We start from the raw sequence: 21,474 nt of genomic DNA, 5'->3' as shown, positions 1-21,474 counted from the left end.
TTTATGTGTGCTATATTACTGTTTACGTAGAAGACCCACAGTAATCCTTGCCACTGTACCCAGAGGAGGATGGAAACCTCAGTGGTGACCCCTCCCAACAAAATGTTGATTCAGGTCAAGGGTCGGGTCACACCCCAAGGCCCCCTCCCTCAGGGGGTCCTGTCGGAAGGCAGATCAGTATTGTATATTGCTAACGCTGTTGCTAGCATCGCAAAGCATTTTGGGACGTGAGTGGGGAGTGGAACTTTCCTTTGCAGGTAGAAGAGGTGGGGACGGGGGGGAGGAGAGAAAGAAGAAAGCAAAGAATGGGTTAATTCAACACTGCAGCTGGCAAGCTCAGTCTGAAGATAAGATTAATCACTGGAACAAACTACCAAGTGAAATGATGGATTCTCCATCTCTTGATGTCTTCAAATCAAGAATGAATGCTATGGCAGATATGACAATTTCCTATATGTCATTGGGAGGCCTTATTGAATTAAATTTAAATATGTTTGGAGTCCATTGTATTAAATGCAAAGGTTATGTATTACCATGAGCCGGGATTGCATATAAGCTATTTGAGGGGAAGTGTGATATGAGTTCTGGGAGTTCAAAGGACTATACTGAAAATTTGCTAGACAAGAATGGACTTTTGGCAAAATAAGTGTGAGGTGGATTTTCTGGGGAATCCCTAAAGAGTGGTTAATGCAAATTACACCACCTTCAGTTATGTAAAAATCCAATCTTTTAAAGCTATGCCCTGAGGAGTAGGTCATTGTCTGTGGATTACTTGTGTAAAGAAATAGCTGTACCACCCAACCTGGATTCGGGTTCTGAATCTGAGACAGTTGTGAACTTGTAACTCTGGAGAAAACCCATTTGTGGGTTGTGAAGGACTGGCACCTACAAGAGCTTGAGGTCTGAGTTGGGGTGGTCTCCGGTAAGCTTTTTAGCTTATGTGTAGGTTCTTTTATTGCTCTAATGTGTTTTCTTTGTAATGCTTTTACCTTAAGAATAAATGCACTTGCTTGGAAGGAGGTGAATGGCAACTTACAGCTGCAGGTAATATACTGGGAATAACCTCCAGAGAGAAAGTGAAGCATACACAATGGCCTTTAAGCAGTCTGACTTGCTGGGAATATCACCAAGTAGCCAGAGAACTGTGAAGCCTGGAAAAATCCCAGTCAGAAGGGATGGAGGTATCTGCCCAAGAGAAGTGACAGCTGAGGAGCCAGGGGCCTTGAGTGGGTGCCCTTGGTGGCCCACAGAGGGAGAATACTAGTACAGTTGTCCTGTGGGGCCATGCGGGTACAAAGTCACAAAGATGGACTACAAGCCATCAGGAATAGTATCCTTGATAATATCATGGCTAACCTGGTGGCTGAACTTTGTGACTTTGTCCTCACCCACAACTATTTCACATTTGGGGACAATATATTCCTTCAAGTCAGCGGCACTGCTATGGGTACCTGCATGGCCCCACAGTATGCCAACATCTTTATGGCTGACTTAGAACAACACTTTCTTAGCTCTCATCCCTTAACGCCCCTACTCTACTTGTGCTACATTGATGACATCTTCATCATCTCACAGACTCATAGACTCGTAAGTCAGAAGGGACCAATATGATCATCTAGTCTGACCTCCTGCACAAAGCAGGCCACAGAACCCTACCCATCCACTTTTATAACAACCTCTAACCCATGACTGAGTTATTGAAGTCCTCAAAATTGTGGTTTGAAGACCTCAAGCTGCAGAGAATCCACCAGCAACTCCAGCCCCACGCTGCAGAGAAGCGAAAACCTCCAGGGCCCCTGTCCAATCGCTCCGGAGAAAATTCCTTCCCGACCCCAAATATGGCGATCAGCTAAACCCGTGATCATGTGAGCAAGACTTCCCACCAAGCCAGCAACCAGAAAGAATTCTCTGCAGTAACTCAGATCCATCCCATCCAACATCCCCACAGACCATGAGCAGACTACTCTGATAATCGAAGATGCAAACCCAATTAAACTCCATCAATAATAAATCCCCTCCATATATTATCAGGGCTTATCTTAAAGTCCAAGAAGCTCTTTTTTGCCCCCACTACTTCCCGAAGGCTGTTCAGATACTTCACTCCCTAATGGTTAAACTACGTCCAATTTAAGTCTAAACTCCTAATATCCTTTGTACCCATTCGTCCTGTGCTACATAGACTAATCTTAAAATAATCCTCTCCCTCCCTAACGTAATCCCTGATATATATATAGAGCAAGCAATCCCCCCACAGCCTCTTTGGCCACGGCTAAACAAGCCAAGCCTCTTTGAGCTCCTTTCATAAGCAGATTTTCCATTCCTCGGACATCCTAGTAGCCCGCTCGAACTTTCCATTTGAATTCATCCTTCTAAACATGGACATCCAAACTGGCACAAATATTCCAGGTGGGTCCACCAGCTCCTTGTAAACGTACTCAACATCCCCTACCTGCGGAAATACCTCGCGATCATCCCTTATAAACCCATGGCTTTTTAACGGCCATGACGCATGCCTCATAGACATACTGCTATCAATCCAGATACCACAAGGTCCTTCTCCTCCTCTGTCCGCTTCCAACGAGCGTCCCCAACGAACTAAAATTCTTATTATAATCCAAGTGCATGACCTTGGCACTTTTCACTATATATTTTCATCCTATTACTATTACTCCAGTTTACAAGGTGATCCATGATCTTCCTGTATAGTATCGAGGTCCTTCTCCGTGTTAGCAAATACCCCCCAGCTTGTGTCATCCGCAAACTTTTTAGCACATCCAGGCTCTTGTCCATAGTCCAATAATAAAAAGTTAAATAAGTATCGGTCCCAAAACCGATCCTTGAGACTCCACTAGTAACCTCCTCCACCTGACAGTCACACCTTCAGTACGACCTGCTGAATCTCCCCTTTAACCAGTGTCCTTATCCGCCTTACAGCACTTTCATACCATCACCCCAATCTTTTTCCAATTAAGCTAACAGTTCCCCATCATGAAACCGTGCCAAACGCCCTTACACTGAAATCAAGGTAAATTAGTATCTAACCGCATTTCCTTTGTCTAAGTAATTTCTGTCACCTTCTCAAAGAAGGAGATCAGGTTGGTTTAGCAGACGATCTATACCCTTTATAAAACCAATGTTGCAATTTCATCCCAATTACCATTGACCTCAAATGTCCTTAACTACTTTTTCCTTAATTTTTTCCAAGACCTTACATACTGCAGACGTCAAGCTAACAGGCCATCTACACTCTCACATGGAAAATTCCTGTCTAGCCCAGTACATACACCAAAGGCCTAGTGTCACTTTTTTTCCCTTCTGCAGCAATATAGGTACACCGTAGTTGATTAAAATCCGCTACGCCTTGCAAATTCATGCGCACAGTTCCTTTGTATCAGGTGTGTTGTCAGGCGGACGACACAGCTTATGCAAGCTGTTGGTTACTCAGATGCGTATATCTATATCCTCATTCCCGTTTATCCATCCTTTTACCTACCTCCTTAAGCTGAGCAAAGTCTATTTAGACTATTGGGCCATGCTGGTTTATCCTTAACTCCATATCCATCCGCAGTGATAGCGCGCCCACTTCTCTTTCGTTTGTTTTCTTCTACTATCGGGCCGTAGAATTATGGTCTGCAGCTTTGCCCAGTTCACGGTTAGCCTTCTCAACTTTATCCCTACCTCTGACCCTGCACTTCCTTGCTAATCCCACATTTCTTCACTCCCTGTAAGCTTCTCGCTTTCCTAATCCCCTCTTGAGTTGCTTGCGCCATCACCTTGGCCTGTCAATCCTGCCATGGTTTTTTCCCCTTTCTGACCCAGAAAATGTTACGTGCCTGAGGGCTCTGGAAGGACGGCCCACACACACGTGAGTTATTTGGCTTAATGAGGTAGTGACACTTTGCTGGCCCCCGGGCTTGCGGTTGTCACGGCGAGGACCCAGCACCGAAGTCAGCACGGCTGGGCAGTCCAAAGGGCACCGGGAGATACAGTCTAATATACACAAATACAAAGCAACTTACATATTCAAAGCGACTATCCACAAGTTGCCTGCCTTTGGCCCAAGGCCATACAAACTGTTTCAACATTAAAGCAAGTTCTAACTGGCCGCAGGCCGGTCCCACCAATGCCCGCTACAAGAGGTTGCCATCAAGGCCCGCCGAGAAACGGAGAACACCTCACGCGCTGGGCCGTGCACACAGTCTTCGACATCCCCCCTACAAGAACAAACTCCAAGAATTCCACCAGATTTTTAACATTCCATCCACACTTCATCCTACAGCCTAAGCTATCCACCACGGTTTCATAGCACTCTGTTTCTGCTAATCAAGCGACGCGTCACATAACACACCCTATACTGGAAACCCACTGACCGCTATACTTACCTACATGCTTCCAGCTTCCATCCAGGACACATCACTTGATCCGCTTGTCTACGCCCAGCTCTAAGATAGCAACCACATTTGCTCCAAATCCCAGACAGAAGATAAACACCTACAAGATCTTTATCAGCATTCTTAAACCACAATACCTCGTCGTGAAGTGAAAAACAGATTGACCAGAGCAGAAGAGTCCAGAAAGACCCTTACTACAGACAGGCCAACAAAGAAATAACAGAAAGCAATCTAGCCTCACCTACACCCCCAACTAACCTTCAGTGCATCATAAAGATCTACACTACATATCTGAAAGATGATCCCGTCCACTCTCCACAGATCTTGGGAGACAGGCCGTGTCCCGCTTACAGACAGCCTCCCCACTGAAGGCAGAATCTCACCAGCAAACCACACACCAGTACGAACATAACACTAACCCAGGAACCTATCCTTGCAACCAAAGCCGCATGCCAGCTCTGTCCACATATCGATTCCAAGGACACCAGCATATGACTAATCACACATCAGCCACGCCATCATGGGCTCGTTCACCTGCACATCTACCAATATAATATATGCCATCATGTGCCAGCAATGCCCCTCTGCCATGTACATTGGCCAAACCAGACAGTCTCTACGCAAAAGAATAAATGGACCCAAATCTGACATCAGGAATCATAACATTCAAAAACCAGTGGGAGAACACTTCAACCTCTCTAACCACTCTGACAGACTTGAAGGTGACTATTTTGCAACAAAAAGCTTCAAAAACAGACTCCAAAGACAGACTGCTGGACTCGAATTAATATGCAAATTAGATACAATTAACTTAGGTTTAAACAGAGACTGGGAATGGTTGGGTCATTAGATTAATTGAATCTATTTCCCTATACTAAGTTCTCCTCACACGTTCTATGGGTCATCTCAATTATCACTTCAAAGGTTTTTTTTCTCCTGCTGACGATAGCTCATCTCGATTGGACTCTTCCAGTTGGTATGTGTACTTCCACCTTTTCATGTCTTCTGTATGTATAAAAATCTCCTGTCTGTGTGTTCCATTCTATGCATCTGAAGAAGTGAGCTGTAGCCCACGAAAGCTTATGCTGAAATAAATTTGTTAATTTCTAAAGTGTCACAAGTACTCCTGTTCTTCATGCCTGAAATGAGCATCTAAAATTCCAAAAAATGTAAGTAAGGAAAGGAAATGAGTTAAATTATCTTTTGTTTTAGCTTGTGAATTTTCCCTATGCTAAGAAGTAATTTCACTCATGTGAAATAAACCCCACTGCCAGCCACCTCTTCTCAAATCTCCCACAACCTTCATTTGAGTTTCTGTTTGAGGCTCCTTTGAGCAATTGACAGTTATATCAGGTCCTTGAAATGTGTCAGACAAATGTCACATGAATCAAATTCCTCTGACACTAAGTTTGGGGGGGAGGGACTTTTGGTTTCTCATCCTCCTTGGGGTGTCAGTACCTCAGGCTGTTTGTGCATTGTGTATAATTTATTTCTCTATTCAGTGGAAGGTCTCTCCTCATTACCATTAATTCTTGCCTCTTTTTCAGAGGCTCCTGCACTGGCTGAAGATGTCACACAGGACGATTAAGATGATGTCAAAGAAGTTTCTGACCCCAATGATGACCATGACCCTGTGTGCCCGGGAAGTCATTGGAGCCATAGGAGAAAGTGACAGGAACAGAGATTCACAGACAGGTGAGTGGGGAAATGCACTTTTGCCAATCCTTGCAGTTTATTGCTAGTCTAGTTCAAACTCCAGGAGACATAAGAATCTCTGCTTTAATTTTTAAAAAAGCAACTTTTCTAGTCCTGATGGCTGCAGAAAGAAGCTTCAGAACAGGGCCGTCTCTAAGTTTTTTGCTGCCCCAAGCAAAAAAGTTTTGGCTGCCCTCCACCCCAGGCCTGGGTTCCCCCCCACAACCCTGCCACCCCAGTTCTGCCCCCCCCCCCATACCTAGGTCCTGGTCACTAGTAACTCGCTCCCAGGGTGGGTCATTCAGCAGGAATTTTGGATGTGCACAGAACACAGACAGGTTCCCATACGGTTACAGAACTGCAGTAAAGTGGAACAATATTCAGCTTGCGTGATTGAAGGATATCTGGATGCACATTATAAGACTGTCCTACATAAATGAGGAAAAGTTGAGGCGCCTTTATTATTCTTTAGTTCCACTCTTTGTTTCTATGAGGAATTTGCCAATGGAATATGACTGTCTTTCCTTTAAACAAATAAAACTTAAAAAAGAGAGACAAATATGGCAATGGCTGTTGAAAATAGCAATTCCAGTCCTAATAACCACTGGGAAGCATTTCTTGCTCAATTTTATCCTACTTTTTCTACAGCAAGTGACCGTGGATAAGTATATTTGATTTGGGAGAAATGAAGTAACAGCTGCCCAAATTGAGCTTGAATTGTGAGGGTGTTCTAGCAGTGATCTCTTCACTCACAGCAAGTGGCAGCATGAGGTCTCAGCTACCTCACCCTCCCTTTCCTGTTGATCACAACCAAGGGAATTCTGGGAAATGTAGTTCTTTCCCTGCTCCAGGGCTGGCTCTATAGGCAGGGAGCTGGCTAAGAACTACAGCTCCCAGGGCCCCTTGGGTTCTCAGCACTCATGCTGGATCCCTGCCACCCCTACAAATGTGCCGCCCCAAGGACCTGCTTGCTTTGCTGGTGTCTAGAGCTGGCTCTGCCTCAGAACATGAACTGTGTTTCACCTAAAGGCTCAGAAACCAGAGGACAAAAAAAAAAAAAAAAGACCAAAAAAAGTATTTTTAATCTAATGATTTTTAAGCCAGTCTCATGATATGTTGAGGCCTGAGTCCTGTCAGTGACTGAGACATAGGTAGTCGTGTCCAATAGTTATAGCCAGAATCAGGCCCAGTGGTTAGAGCTGGACTCAGAGCTAAAATCAGAAATTGGAGCCCCGGGGCAGAACTGGAGTCAGCAATTGGAGCTGAGGGTCAAGACCAAGTAACCTGGAAGGAAGCAAGGCAGGGGTAAGGCTGAGGTAAAGTAGGAACAGGAGTGGGAACAAGGCAGGAACTTTGGCAGCCATGAGTGAATTCTATGAGTAGCTGCTGGATTGCAGCTCTGCTGGACTAATGAGCCACTCTGAGGACTCTTTTTCAGCCAGTCAGGCAGATTATTAGGGTCTCTGGAGATTGGCTTTGCTGCAGGCCCCACATCCTGTCAACTCCTAATTTTTGAACGCTTGGGGTTGGCAAAGCTGGAAATGTCTGTGTTTCCCAGTGATCCGTGGGACCAGTGTCTGGGTGGGAATATAGATTATGCAGCAAGGAAGTGACCCTGGGCAAAGTTCTTGTTGTGAGGACAAAGTTACACGGGTGCGTTTGCAGGATCACAGCCTGGGAGTCTTACCCCAAACAAGGTGTCAGTGCCCTGGATGGTAATGGGAAGAACAGGATCCTGCAGTGGGGTTAGTTAGAGACCTGGTATCAGGTTTGAAATCACTCTCTTCAGTATGTAAATTGCTCCATTAGTCTTTTATGAGAGCAACTCACAGTATGGGGCTGAGGGCTGAGCTCCCACTTTGCACCTCAGAGGAAGTGGGTTAGGATGAAATGTGCATTTCATTGTTCTTGTTGAGAGAAACATTCAAACACATATTGTGGGGCAGTTGAGATCTATGATGTCCCCTGCTTTTTAGCTTCTTGCCCTTGAATGTCCTGTGAGATAGAAGCCCCAGTCTGCTCCACCCCACCTGGTTTCAGCTGGTGTATGTACCCTTAGGGACTAAACCAACCATCAGAAGTTAAAGCAGCCCCTACGGGAGCATCAGGGAGGTGACACCAGCTCCCTGACATCCCCACGCTACTCCTGCAACAGGCAGATCTCAGCGCAGAGTGAATACACTCCCAGATATTTTCTTTGTAGGCTATAGTGAGATAATGGATTAAACTTGTCAGGGCCCCAGTCACAGGAACGGAAGGGATAAGTCACAGCTTATACCATAGGGAGCTCACTCATGTGATATGAATGCACATGGGTGTAGAATAGTTACATTGACTGTAATATGCCCCCTTGTTTATTTTCAGATTGGAGTCTGCACTCGCTAAGAAGTGAAGAGGTCTCTGAAGCTGAGAGAGATGCCCTGTCCCTGCTTCCTGGAGACCCAGGTTATGGTGACATTGAAGATGGGGTCTCTGGGACATCACTATAAGAATGCTGAGTACAGATCAAATGTCCTGTGAGGACATAAATGTTGTATGATTGGGCTATTCTGTTCTCAAATGCTCTCTGGGCCCTGAGGGCATCAGAAACAATCCCTACCTGGGACTAGTTCAGACAGCTTTTATACTGGAGTTTTGTCTGCTGGCAAGAAATAGGTGTGACTGAGACAGGGTCTGTGGTTTCCCTTGTAACTCCCTATTGATCAGACTGTCTGGAGCTGTCCTGCTTTTTTATTCCTGCTCTTTTATTTCTAACATTTCTTCCTTGTGAATTTTTACTTTTTCTTAGTAAACAATTTTTGAAAGACTGTTCCAGGGCTGATGCTTCTCTGACGAGGTGTATTAGGCAGCTCCCTGAGACCTCTGGGAGAAAGATTGAGACTGAACCACCAAAAATTATAATGGTAAAATGTCACCCCTTGGGTATTGCAGGCTTTTGGACAGGGTGTTGCATTGAGAATGAACATTCTGCCAGGTGTGTGGTAATGGTGAGACACCTAGCAACAGAATATTCCTCACTCCAGATATGGCCCTAACCCCCAGTCCAGACTTTCCTTTGAAATTCAGGAAGATAAATAGGATGCTATTTACAGATATCTTAATGCCCATACGCACACAATTAGATAGCAGTGAAAATATGCCCCTATCCGTTCCTCTTCTCTTCTATACAAATTCATTGCCATGCCCATCATTCTGGCATCAGAGCACCTTCCAATGATTTACTTTCAGTGTAGGTCGTCCATTCTTTATTCCTCTCCTGGGACAAAAGCACATGGATTTTTTATGGAGGGTCATGGATGGTTATTGGTGAGTTTATTTTATGATATGATATGAGCTTATATTAGCAAAAGCAGACTGAGGAACCCCACAAGTGGATCGGAAAGAAGTTTCAGGTGATTTTTTAGTTTTTGTGGGATTTTGTTCTTGAGTCTTTGATCAGCCCCCAAGAAAACTGTCTCCTGCACAAATGAGTTTTCCCCTTGCAGGAGACAGCTCCTTTGTGTCTAAGGGACAAAGCCGATGGGCGCAGTCCTGGAATGAGTGGGAATCTCTTAGGGTCCGAGGCCCAAATCATGATGTGCCTTGAATGACTGAGACATTAAATTAGACATAATGTTCTGTGGGAAGCCAGTGTAGTGAGCCCAGGACAGGTTTAGTGTGCTCTGGTGACCTGGGTTGCCAGGAGGTGCTCTGTTGCATTCTACACCAGTGGTTGTTTCCTCAGGACTGGGCACTACATGCCCAGGCAGAGTCCAATTAACCATTGGAACAACTCATCTAAGAACATGGTGGTTTTTCCATCTTTTGCAGTGTTCAGACTGGATATTAGAGCTGTTCGAAAAACAGAATTCCCATCCCATTGGAAAAACTGACATTTCAAAGTGTTGTTTCATCTCAAATCATTCAGAGTGGAATTTGTAGTCATTCATAATAAGACTGGATAGTCATTGGGTCAAGGACGACAGCAGATGTCTCTATAGCAGTGGTCCCCAACGTGGTGCCCGTGGGCACCATGGCGTCCACTTGGGCATTTATGTGTGCCCGCCTAGTGCCCAGCAGGGGAGAGAAGCCGCGGCCCCTTGCCTGCTGGGGACAGAGAACTCCAGGGCCCACAGTCTGCGGGCACCAGTGTTCTCTGTCCCTGGCAGGCGTGGGGCTGTGGCTTCTCCCTGGGGCTGCGGGTGCCGGTGTTCTCGGTCCCCGGCAGGCGCCAGGCCACAGCTTCTCTCTGGCTTCTCCGGGGTTCCAGGCTGTGGGCGCTGGTGTTCTTGGTCACCAGTAGGCATGGGGCTGCTGCTTAAGCTGGAGAGAAAACGCGGCCCTGCACCTGCCGGGGACAGAGAATTCTGGGGCTGCAGGCTTCATTCTATGTTAAAGTAAGAATAATAAATATATTTGGACCAGCAATTCAACAATGTTTTACTTTTTTAAAATAAATAAGATGAAAGCTGTTTATGATATTTATTTTGTAAAAACACTTTCATTTTTCTTACAGGTAGATTAAAAAAAAGCAAATTCACATGGTAAGGTGAAAAAGTAATTACCGAATAATTTAATTAATACCTTTTACATGTAAAATTACCCTTTTTATCTTATGGATTCACATATTATGTAATATTAAATATGATGGTTTTCATATTATTTAATATACAAATACAAAATAACCCTTGAAAAATTGTTGGCGCCCGCCACACTCTTCTGAAAACATGAATGTGCTACTGGCCACAAAAAGGTTGGAGACCACTGCCTTATGGCTATCTGGTGGTGGATTTAAATGCTTCCACACCAGAAGCTTATAGTCTAAGAACTGGTCTTTTCCCTCCAGACTGGGTAGTGGTTTATACTTTGAAAAGAACAACAGCTGGGTATAAAAAGAAATGAATTATTGGCAGGCCCCTTTTTAACTGCCAGGGTTGCTGACCGAAAACATGTCTAGTTGTGTGAAGAGAAACCTGGTCCTTTTAAAATTACTTAGCAAATCGTCCCGCAGCAAAGGAGGGCTATCCTGTGTTCTGCTTCTGACGATTTAGTAGCGGCCATCTCAGAAATATTGCTCAATACCTGAAAAGGAAACATACCTTTGACACAAAATTCAAGTGTGCATGCTGAAAAAGAGACGCACACTTATAAAAACTTTGTAGAATAAAAGAGTTTCACTTAAAAAAAAGAAACATCCGGCAAAACAGTCGAGGGGGTTTATCAGACCTCTGTTAAGTTTTGCTGTCCCTCTGATAACAGGGCTTTCGACTAATCGATAATGGAGTTTGCAGAAAAAAATGTACCTGGTGCCCAGTCGCCAGTTGGAGCAATTAAGGGCTCCCCCTCCAGCAGAGGAAAATATCAGAACAACCGAACTCCCTTACTGGATGCGAAAATGAAGTCTGTACTTCAAAGAACCGACTTAACCGAATACAAAAAGGCTAAACGTTACAGCACCGTGCTTCAAAGGTACTTAATGTATGTGAGGCAGAGTGATGCGGATAAAGGGAAAATAAGTCTGTTTCTACCAGAACAGGAACAGAGTGTGACTGCCAACCCCCCAGAAACACCAAAGCCCTCAGACTCTGTTGCTCAGGAGGTGGTGCATAACGTGAATAAGCATTATAAGAACAATGCATTAGTATTGCTAAATAAGCTGAGACAGGATAAAAATGTCTCTTCATGGAACGATAAAGGGGCTTTTGTGTACAAAGGCTCTGTGATTAATGGTTCTAACATGCTCGACTTAGACAGGGCCGTCACCCAGATGCCCTCTGTTCCTAGCAGACATGTACTTAAAGGATGGGATGTGTTTTTTGGAACAAGTCTAGTTTGGATTTGGTGCACTCTTCAGACCCACAGTGAACAAAAGCTATGTTGATTGAAATATATCTCTTACCAGGCAGAAAGCGTCTCCTCTTTCGCCCAGGCTTCCTCTTGGACTTTCGTTTACGGCCAGCCCTGCATGTCAAAGCCCTTCTTTTAAAGGGTTTTGGGGGACCTGTGCATCGTGGGTATGACACATTTCTCTTTCTCTTCCTCCTTTTAATGTACATCAGCCCCAATCCTTCCTGTGAAGCTGTATTCGCCACCTTCTCCAGAACAGCGCGGGAGACATGACATTTAGCTATGTTTTGAGCTGCGGTTTTTACGTGGGGTTTAATAATCTCTAGCTCCCTTCTGAAAAGCAGTTTGGCTTTTCAAAAGAGGCTACAAAATATTCCACCCACACCAGCCCTGTACGTCACGGGGGCCCCATGATATCCAGGAAGGGCGTATCCAGCCTAGGCTTGTAATAGTTCCTGTAGATGGTAGGATGGCCATAATTTTTTAGGATCGCCATAATAGTGTTTTGCTTATTAGAAACCTCACTCTCTCTGCGGATGCAGATGCAGCTTGAGATCACCTTGCCAAAGCGAAATAAGACATGTCTCTTCTGATCTGTCTTTATTTCGATGGTGATGGTGTCGATGTGGTGTTTACTGACAGGGACGTAATGAAGTTTATCATAGATGATGGTGACAAAGTCGTTGTTCCTTCCTCGGACAGGGACCCAGCATAACAGGGGGACAGAAAAGTCCCCCACAAACTGATGTTCTATGATATCTACATACAAATACAAGGAGTTAAACTCCCTGTGATGTCTGCCGAGAAGGGGAATTTTTGGACGCTGCCCTTGAGGCCCAAACCCAGAATGTTAGCTAGCTCCCCACTGGCAGAAAACATATACATAAAATTGGCAGTTTTAAGTCTAACTTTTCTACCCACAGAGTCGTAGTTCATGACCACCTCAGGTGGTCTGGGATGATGAGCCACGGTGCTGTTCATATGATCCAGTAATTTGGGTATGGTTGAGTAATAACCTCATCATAGGATGAAATTCCACATCTTATCTCCAAAGATGATTTCAAAAGGGGTGTATTCATTGATAGTATTCCAGCCGTGTGGGTATTGTATTTCCACTAACTCCACCTCCCAGGCACCCAGGAGATCCAAGGGCTTAATTAGCCATATTGTAGAGTTTGAACTGGTGTTTTCGGGAAAAACTGCAGAGCTGGCATTGCTGGGCAAACTAATGTAAAACCCGCCATCGCTCATTTTTCTCTCTCTGTCTTTGCAGGAAGGATCTTTTTTGTTCATGTCTAAATGTCACAGAGTTGAGAAGCTTCCACCCAGCTGTTAAACTTATTGAGCCACCTCAACTGTTTCACCAGTAGTTGCTTTTTACTCCCTTTTCCTTTCTCCACTAGAACTTTTTCAATGGGGGAAAGGGGGAGGCAAGTGGGGCAATTTGCCCCAGGCCCCGAGCTCCACAGGGGCCCCCACGAGAATGGCTGAGGCTCCCTCCCCGACCCCAGTCCAACCTGACCCCGACCCCGCCTCCGCCCCTCTCCTGGAGCCTCAGTGCGTCCAGGAGCTTCCCTCGACAGAGAGAGCGGCTCTGAGGGGCCCCTGAGCTTCTCCCCGCTCAGAGTCTTGTGGTAAGGGGGTGGGGCTGTGAGCTCCAGGCTGAGCTCAGCTCCCTTCGCTCGCTCTGGAGCTCGCAGCCCCACCCCCTTACCACATGGCTCTGAGCGAGGAGGGGCTCAGGCCCCGCTGGAGCCATGCTGCAGCTGTACAGGGACGCTCCTGGATGTGCTGAGGCTCCGGGTGAGGGGGAAGCTGGGGGTAAGGGGCCAGGGTCGGGGTGATTGGCTAAGGGGCAGGGAGTTCCGGGGACAGTCAGGGCACAGTGAGGGGGCAGAGGTTGGGGGGACAGTCAGGGGACAGGGATTCGGGGGGTTGGATTGTGGGCATTCTGGGGGTGTGTCAGTACTCAGTGGGGGGATGGATAGGGGTCAGGGAAGTCTGGGGACAGGGAGCAGGGATCGGGTCCCGGGGTGGTGGTTGAGGGTGGGATCTCTGGGGGATGGTGAGGGGACAAGGAGCAGAATGGGTCAGGGATTCTGAGGGGGGCGGGCAGTCAGAGGGCAGGAATTGGGTGGGGGTCGGATAGCGGGTAGGGCCAGGCTGTTTCGGAGGCACAGCCTTCCCTACCCTAAAGCTCATTCAGCAGTTTGAGGCTTGCAGAAGAGCCAAGCTGTTAGCTTTTCCATGGGGCTACCCATCCCCCCTTCTCAAATGCCAAATTATAGCTATATATTAATTTCAGTGCCCATAGGGGTCATGTGGGAAGGGTAGCTCATTTAAAAATTACCACTGGGGAGGGATCAATGAGAAACGCAAATATCCTCCCTAACCTACCAGGAGACCCCCCCCCTGCATTTCTCTTGGCTTCGGGGGTTAATTCAGTGGTTCTCAATGTTTATACTTGAGTGACCCCTCAGATAGCAACCTCTGAGTGCAACCCCCAATAAATTAAAAAAACTTTTTTCTTTTTCACTATTATAATGCTGGAGCAAAGTGGGGTTTGAGGTGGGAGGCTGACAGCTTGCGACCCCCAGTACATAACCTCGTGACCCCGAGGGTCCTTGACCCCCAGTTTGAGACCCTGGTAATTTATTTTAGCACCTGTGTCCATTCACAGTGCAGGTTGCTATTTTGTCATTTCAGTTTCCGCACATGGCTCACTCAGATTCTGGAACAAAGCTCAAATGCTGAGTTCGTGGAGTATGTACACAAGCTGTTACTAAAGACACCACCACAGTACTGTCTCCAGTGTTGTGTGGGTACCCTATGGACCAGTCTTAGGAAAGATAAATGCTGAGTGAGTTAAGATCATACTGGCTATTACCAGGATGGTAAGGCAATGGATTCTCCTACCTCTGTTGTCAGGACAGTGGAGAGAGCAAATGGCAGGAGGAAATCATTTGATCATTACCTGGTTAGGTTTACTCATCGGGGCACGTGGCATTGGCATTGTCAGTAGACAGGATACTGGCTGGATGGACCTTTGGTTTGACTAGTATGGCTGTTTTTATGTTCTAACCTAAGTGAACGCAAGTTATGGAGACAGATATGAGTCAAGGAAGCCAGCAGAGTATCAGAAACCTGGAAAAATCTCTGACTGGATGGGCTCAGGTGTGGTCACAGCTTGAAGGCTGGTTCAAAAAGTTTGAATTTTTTTAAGGCAGAATTTTTGTATTGTTTATTTAAACAATCAAACACAGCAAGCAGCAAATATTTGGCCACACACTTCTGAACCCAAAATCATATTCAGGTTTTGGCAGACTAATTTCAGCTTTTCAATTAAAAAAAACACAATAAATTTTGAAGGAAAGCAGACATTGTTTGTGATTTTTTTTCTGCTTTTAACCCCCACTAGTTTTCGATCCAGAAAAAGTTTTGATGGAAAATATTTGTCCAACACTTTTAGTGAGCTTTAGTGCCTTTTAGCACTAGCTGATGCTGAGAACCAGTGCTACCTTGTAAAGAAGTTTTCTCAAAACTGGGTTTGTGCCGAGATACAGAAGGTGTGGAGCAAGTGGGGCAATTTGCGCCGGGCCCTGCAGGGGTCCCCATGAGAACATAGCATTGTATAGTATTGCAATTTTTTTTATGGAAGGGGCCCCAAAATTGCTTTGCTCCAGGCCCCCTGAATCCTTTGCGTGGCCCTGTTTCAATCCTGTAAATCCTGTCTCGTTTGGGGTTTACTTTTTGTAATTCTTCAGGGTACAAGGATCCAGTAACTGCCTCAACCTCGTAATCTTTTAATCAGTGTACAGGTCTCTGGCCCCTGGTAAAGGCTTCATCCACTATGAATATCTCATCGGTAAACATCTGTTCATAACCTTTTTCAAAAGCTCCTTTGGTTTTAGGATAGTCTCATGTAGTCACCTTTTCTAAAAGGGGCAACAACCGGTTTTATTTTAAAACCATCTCCTTAAGCCATTTTCCCCATACCTTCAAAGAATTTGAAGGGTTAACATCAGCGGGTCTGGTACGTATAGTTCTGTGAAAGCTCTGGTTGTAACTCTTTATAAAGTCAGGTAACACGTCTATCATAGTATAATTCCCCACCCTGAACCTTAGCGTCCAAAAGGTGGGGTACCAGCATAAATTCCACTAAGCTCAATTACCAGCTTAATACTTGTAGCACTGCCACCAACCAGGAATTCCAGTGCCTGGTACACTCTGGTCCTACCAAAACCTTGCCCGGGGACCCCCAAGATCCAGACCCTCTGGATCTTAACACAAGGAAAGTAAACCCTTTCCCCCACCGTTGCTTCTCCCAGGCTTCCCCTCCCTGGGTTACCCAGGAAGATCACTGTGATTCAAATTCTTTGAATCTCAGAACAGAGAGGAAAATTCACCTTCCCCCCTCCTTCTCTCTTCCCCTCCCAGACTCTCCCTGAGAGAGAAGTGTAATTCCTTATCATGGGAGAGAAATTAACCTTTCTCCCCCTTTCCCTCCTTTCTCCCCACATTCCACTGGTGAATCCAAACCAGTTCCCTGGGTTCTCTACCGAATAAAATCCATCAGATTTCTTAAACAAAAACTTTAATTAGACGGAGAACAGCTAAAAAAATATCTTTGTAATTTAAGTGGATAAGTTACATGTTTTTCAGCTATAGACACTGGGACTCCCTCCAGCCTAAGTATACAAGTACAATAATCCTTCAGCAAATACACATTTGAGCTCTCTTCAGATAACATTTCTTCGGCAAATCCAATTAGAACTCTTCCATCCAGAATGCACATTTGCAGATAAGAACAAACATAGCCTAACTCGCCTTATCTATCTTAGTATTACTATTCAAACTTTAAGAGCCTGTATTGGAGAGATTGGAGAGAAACCTGTTTGCACATCTGGCACTTTAGAACCCAGATCAGAACAACAACAAAACTCACAGCACACACACTAACTTCCCTCCCTCAAATTTGAAGTATCCTGTCCCTGATTAGGTCTTCTGGTCAGGTTTTGACGCCAGGCTCACTTATTTCTTGTTACCCTTTACAGGCAAAGGAATTGAAGTACTTCTGTGCTATTAACTCTTACTTATCTGTTTATGACAACATCAATGTAGCAAAAGGTGTTATGGGCTGTAAAATATCTCCACATCCTAGTTTTTAAAGTTCTATTAAATCGCTCCACAATCCCTGCTTTGAGTTCATTATTAGTAACAAAATGGTGAACTCCATGCTGCTTTAACAATGTGCTTAAAGGTTTGTTTAAAAATTCTTTCCCCCAATGGGTTTGTAATTTTTGTGGCATGTCACCTTTGCTTAAAATAGCTTTAAAGGCCTTGGATACCTCAACACTCGTCTTGTCTTTCAGGTCTAAGGTCCAGGCATATTTGGATAGAAAGTCTATCACTGTTAAGATGTACCTAAAACGTCTGTTGTGTTTGGAGAACCGGTGCATATCCATCAAATCTGCCTGTCATTATGCATCCACATCTGAAATAATGGTCTTATTTCTTTTAAAATGTATTCGAGCCAGTTTGTGTAAAGTGTAAGCATCCTGGTCTGAAAGCAAAGCTGTTACCTGTCTTCTATTTAAAGTTTTACTATGCTTTTTGGCCACTTGAAAAAGAAGGTTCACTCCCAACTTCCCCAGGGGTGTAATATATTTTCTTTAACAGAGCCGTATGTGTAGACATGACTGTTACTGGTACCATCTTTTACTAACACAGTTATGGAGGGGGACACATTCATATTGACACATTTAAATAAGTTTTATTAATTGTCTGGTTTAACACAACCTTTTATAGCCGCCTGTAAAAACAGACGCCATGACCCCTACCATAAGAGAGTCTGAGCTGGTTCATTCTTCCATTTTGTCCTTTTCCAGATTTTCCTCTTGAGATCGGTGTCTCAGACATGAGCAAAAACAGTTGATGCATGATATATTTCCTCCCATGGGGCTACTGATGTGTAAGTTCTCAAAGGCCTCTAGAAAGGCATCATCGAGCTGCTGAGAGATTTTTCAGAAAAGAAACAGTGTAAGCACCCCCACTGCTTGTTTTCAGAATTATGCAATCCCGGGTAGGTTCCTAACCCCATTACATCCCATCCTCAACCATCACTTCTTAATCATTCATTTACTTGAGCGACGTCTTTTCCGTTAACCTTGTCCGCCAGTGACTCCTCCAATTCATGATCACCTTCCACCTCTAAAGGGGTGGACAATGAGAGGCAGTCACACTTATCAGGGTACCTCACAAGGGTTTGGGTTTTGGGGTCGAGTTCCTGCGTATCCATCAACGGTTGAGTCAAAGGGCCCTCGTTGGAAATGTTGCTGATGGAGCACTTTCTCCACACAAGTCCAAAGGTGCTCAGGGCTAAAACAAAGTCTGAAGTTCTCACGGGGATGGTGAAGGAGTCCATGTTTCCACAATTTCTAAAACATGCATTCTTGGTAAAAGATGGCCTCTTCTGCCCGGCACTGGGACTTACGGGGTGACGACACTGCGCTCTGATTGGCAGAGGGCGCTTGGAGGAGTTCTTAGAGAAGTCACACAACCCTCTTCTGGGCGGTTCACCTCGTCCCAGAACCTGCCCTATTTTGGTCAAATCTACTTTTGGGGAAGTCCTGTGTGGCCAAAACCCATTGCAATTGGTAGAGGGTGATGGGAGGAGTTCTTAGAAGAGTCTCACAAAACACTTCTGGATGGGTCACCCCGCCCCCGAATTCTTCCCCAATTGGTCAAATCTCCTCTTGGGGTAGTCCCCAGCAGCTGAAACCCTTACTGATTGGTAGAGGCAGGTGGGAGGAGTTGTTAGAGGGGTCACATGTCCCACTTCTGGATGGGTCACCCCGCCCCAGAACTCCCCTATTGATCAAATCTCCTCTCGGGGTGGTCCTACAGGGGCAAAACCTAGCCTTATTGGTAGAGGGCTGTGGGAGGGGTTCTTAGAAGGGTCAACATGACACACCTTGCTTCCAGTCTTGTGGGCACCTTGACCCCAGAAGTAATACCCATATGGGGCGGGACTTCTGGTGACAGGTGGGCAAGATTTAAGGGGTCAAGGGGTGGGGTTAGGGTTTGATTTATGGTAAGGCCCTTTCTCCTGATTGGTAGAGGGATGTGGGAGGAGTTGTTGGAGGGGTCACATGACCCACTTCCAGACAGGTCACCCCATCCGAGAACTCCCTCTGATTGGTCAAATCTCCTCTCGGGGCAGTCCTATGGGGGAGAAACCCATCCTGATTGGTAGAGGGCGGTGGGAAGAGTTCTTAGAGGGGTCACATGACACACCTTGCTTCCGGTCATGTGGCATCTTGACCCTGGAAGTAATACCCCCATTAGGTGGAACTTTTGGTTACAAGTGGGCAGGGTCAAGGAGTGGGGCTAGGGTTTGATTGATGGTAGGGCCCTTTTACTACTAAGAGGAGGATGAATTCCAGCTCGAAGAAGTGGGGGCGGGGGTTACTTTGTAAATTATCGGCTTGGTCCAGGACCGCTTCTGCTGCTATCTCAAGCCCCGACGGTACCTCTGTTACTAGAAAAGAACTGGTCTGGGACAGATCTCTCTCCAACAGCCTCTGTGATAAAGGCAGAAGATGCACACACAAAAATATTAGCTTCTCAGCAATATCCTTGTCACCACTGATTGTTCTCTTCAATCCACCCATTCTTTCATAGGCTTCTGATCTCCTTGAAGTGTGTTTCAGTGTTTGTCTATATCCCTTCAGTTATCTGCTTTTCACAAGCCATCTTAGCACTTCTACTTTCCCGTATACATGCTGCCTGCTGTAATTTAGGCTTCTGTTTGCTCCCCACCCTGCCTCTTTTAAAGAATTTGTTTAGCTTAAATAACCTCTTGGCTCTTGCTATTATTAGTGGTCTTGCTGGTCAGGAGCTCTCTTCACTACAAAGACAATGTAAAGAGCTCAACTCCCCCTCCCTAAGCAAGACCTGGCCTCCGCAGTTTGTCCTCGTCAGAGTTGCTTGTTAAAGGGAGGTGGGGAGCTTTCCGACAGCCAGGGCCATGTGTTGGGAGAGCCCAGGGCCTGCAGCCAGAGTGAAGAAAATTCTGGCTCCAGCTACCTTTATTCCTCTCTTGCTCTGTGGACTGAGGCTGTGAGAAGTGACACTGGGTGTGCTTGTGACCCACAGTTCAGCCTGCGACTCTGTGCCAACCCCTGCCCACCCTTCTTGGGCTGACTGCAGCCTCTACAGGCATTTAAGCACCAGGCCTAGGACAGCCTGCTCAGCACCTGGCTGGGTTCTGCCTAGTGAGCAGCTGGCAGGGTCAGGCTCTGACAGAAGTAATGCCCATGATGCAGGGGAGGGGTTGGACTACAGACTCTAGCCCTGGGATGTGTTTCCTCAGGACCTGGCTCTGTTTCCTCAGCTCTGGTGCAGCCCTTTGGGGCATGATCAGCTGTTGAAGGCAGTGAGGCTCAGAGCTAGAATTTTGTATCCCAATAAGCAAAGCTGGGGCTGGGATGGAGGTGGGGTTCGGGTGGTGGTCAGCTGCTCCATGCGTGCAGGAGTTCTTGGAGCTGCCACTTGCAGGGGGCTGGCAGCAATCCTTGGGAGAGATGGTTAATGCTGGGTTTGCAACATGCCTTCCTGGTGTATGCTAGGCGGGGTTCTGCAGAGTTAGTACCAAATGAGGCTCGGAGCAATCCCCAGCTTCGCCCTTGGCTGGGGCTGCTGAGTCCCTGCCAGCGCCACCGCAGCTGGTGAGGGATTAGGAGGAAAAGTCTCCTCCAGCAGCTGGGTCTCCCATGGGAGGTTGTTTCCCTCCCTCTTGTGGAGTCCACCCTCTCTCTGCTTGCCACTGCCCCTTGCCTGCTAGGAATGACTCACTTCTGACTTCCAGACCCTGCTGACCAGCCATGGCTCCTGCCTGGGCCAGGATGGGAACACCCCATGGGGCAGGGAATTTCAAACTATGACCAGGGAGAGGATACCCCAGAACCAGCCCCAAGGGCTTTCTCCCTGCTCCTGCGCTCTGCAGGTCACTCCAACTGGGTTCTGGCTCCCAGCCACCGTGCGATGTGGCTGTTGCCCCCTGCCCCTAGAACCCCTCTCCAATTCCCCCCCACCCCTCCCAGCACAGCAATATCCCTGAGCCGTGACTTACAGCAGGCTTCTGTAAGTCTAGGCTTTTCTTTGACTTCAATTGTCCATCATGTATCCTAGGGGAGGCAGATGGGCCTGGTTATTTAACAGCATGCAGGGCACCAGCCACCGCTTGTATTTCTATCCTTCAAGGTGCTTCCTGCCCCCAATCCATCTGGGCAGAGGAGGGGAAGGAGCTGAGTGCAGAGTCAATCCCCAAGATTATTGGGATCATTTTGCCTTTGGCCTCGTACCTCACAAAGGCCAGGAGACGTGTTGTGCACACAAGCCCCACTGGGAGTTGGCATGAAGCACAGTGTGGCAGAGCTGCTGCCCTGGCTCTTTGCCTGCATGCTGGTGGTAGCTGGAGTGGATAGGGCTGGGACTTCCTGTGAATCTCTGCCCTCCCTGTACAGACTGCACAGGGCCCTGGCTGGGGCCAGCACCTCCG

This window comes from Chelonoidis abingdonii, chromosome 1, assembly GCF_003597395.2.
Source record: "Chelonoidis abingdonii isolate Lonesome George chromosome 1, CheloAbing_2.0, whole genome shotgun sequence".
Taxonomy (NCBI): Eukaryota; Metazoa; Chordata; order Testudines; family Testudinidae; genus Chelonoidis; species Chelonoidis abingdonii.
The sequence above is the reverse complement of the archived record's forward strand: the minus strand, read 5'-3'. Positions refer to the sequence as shown.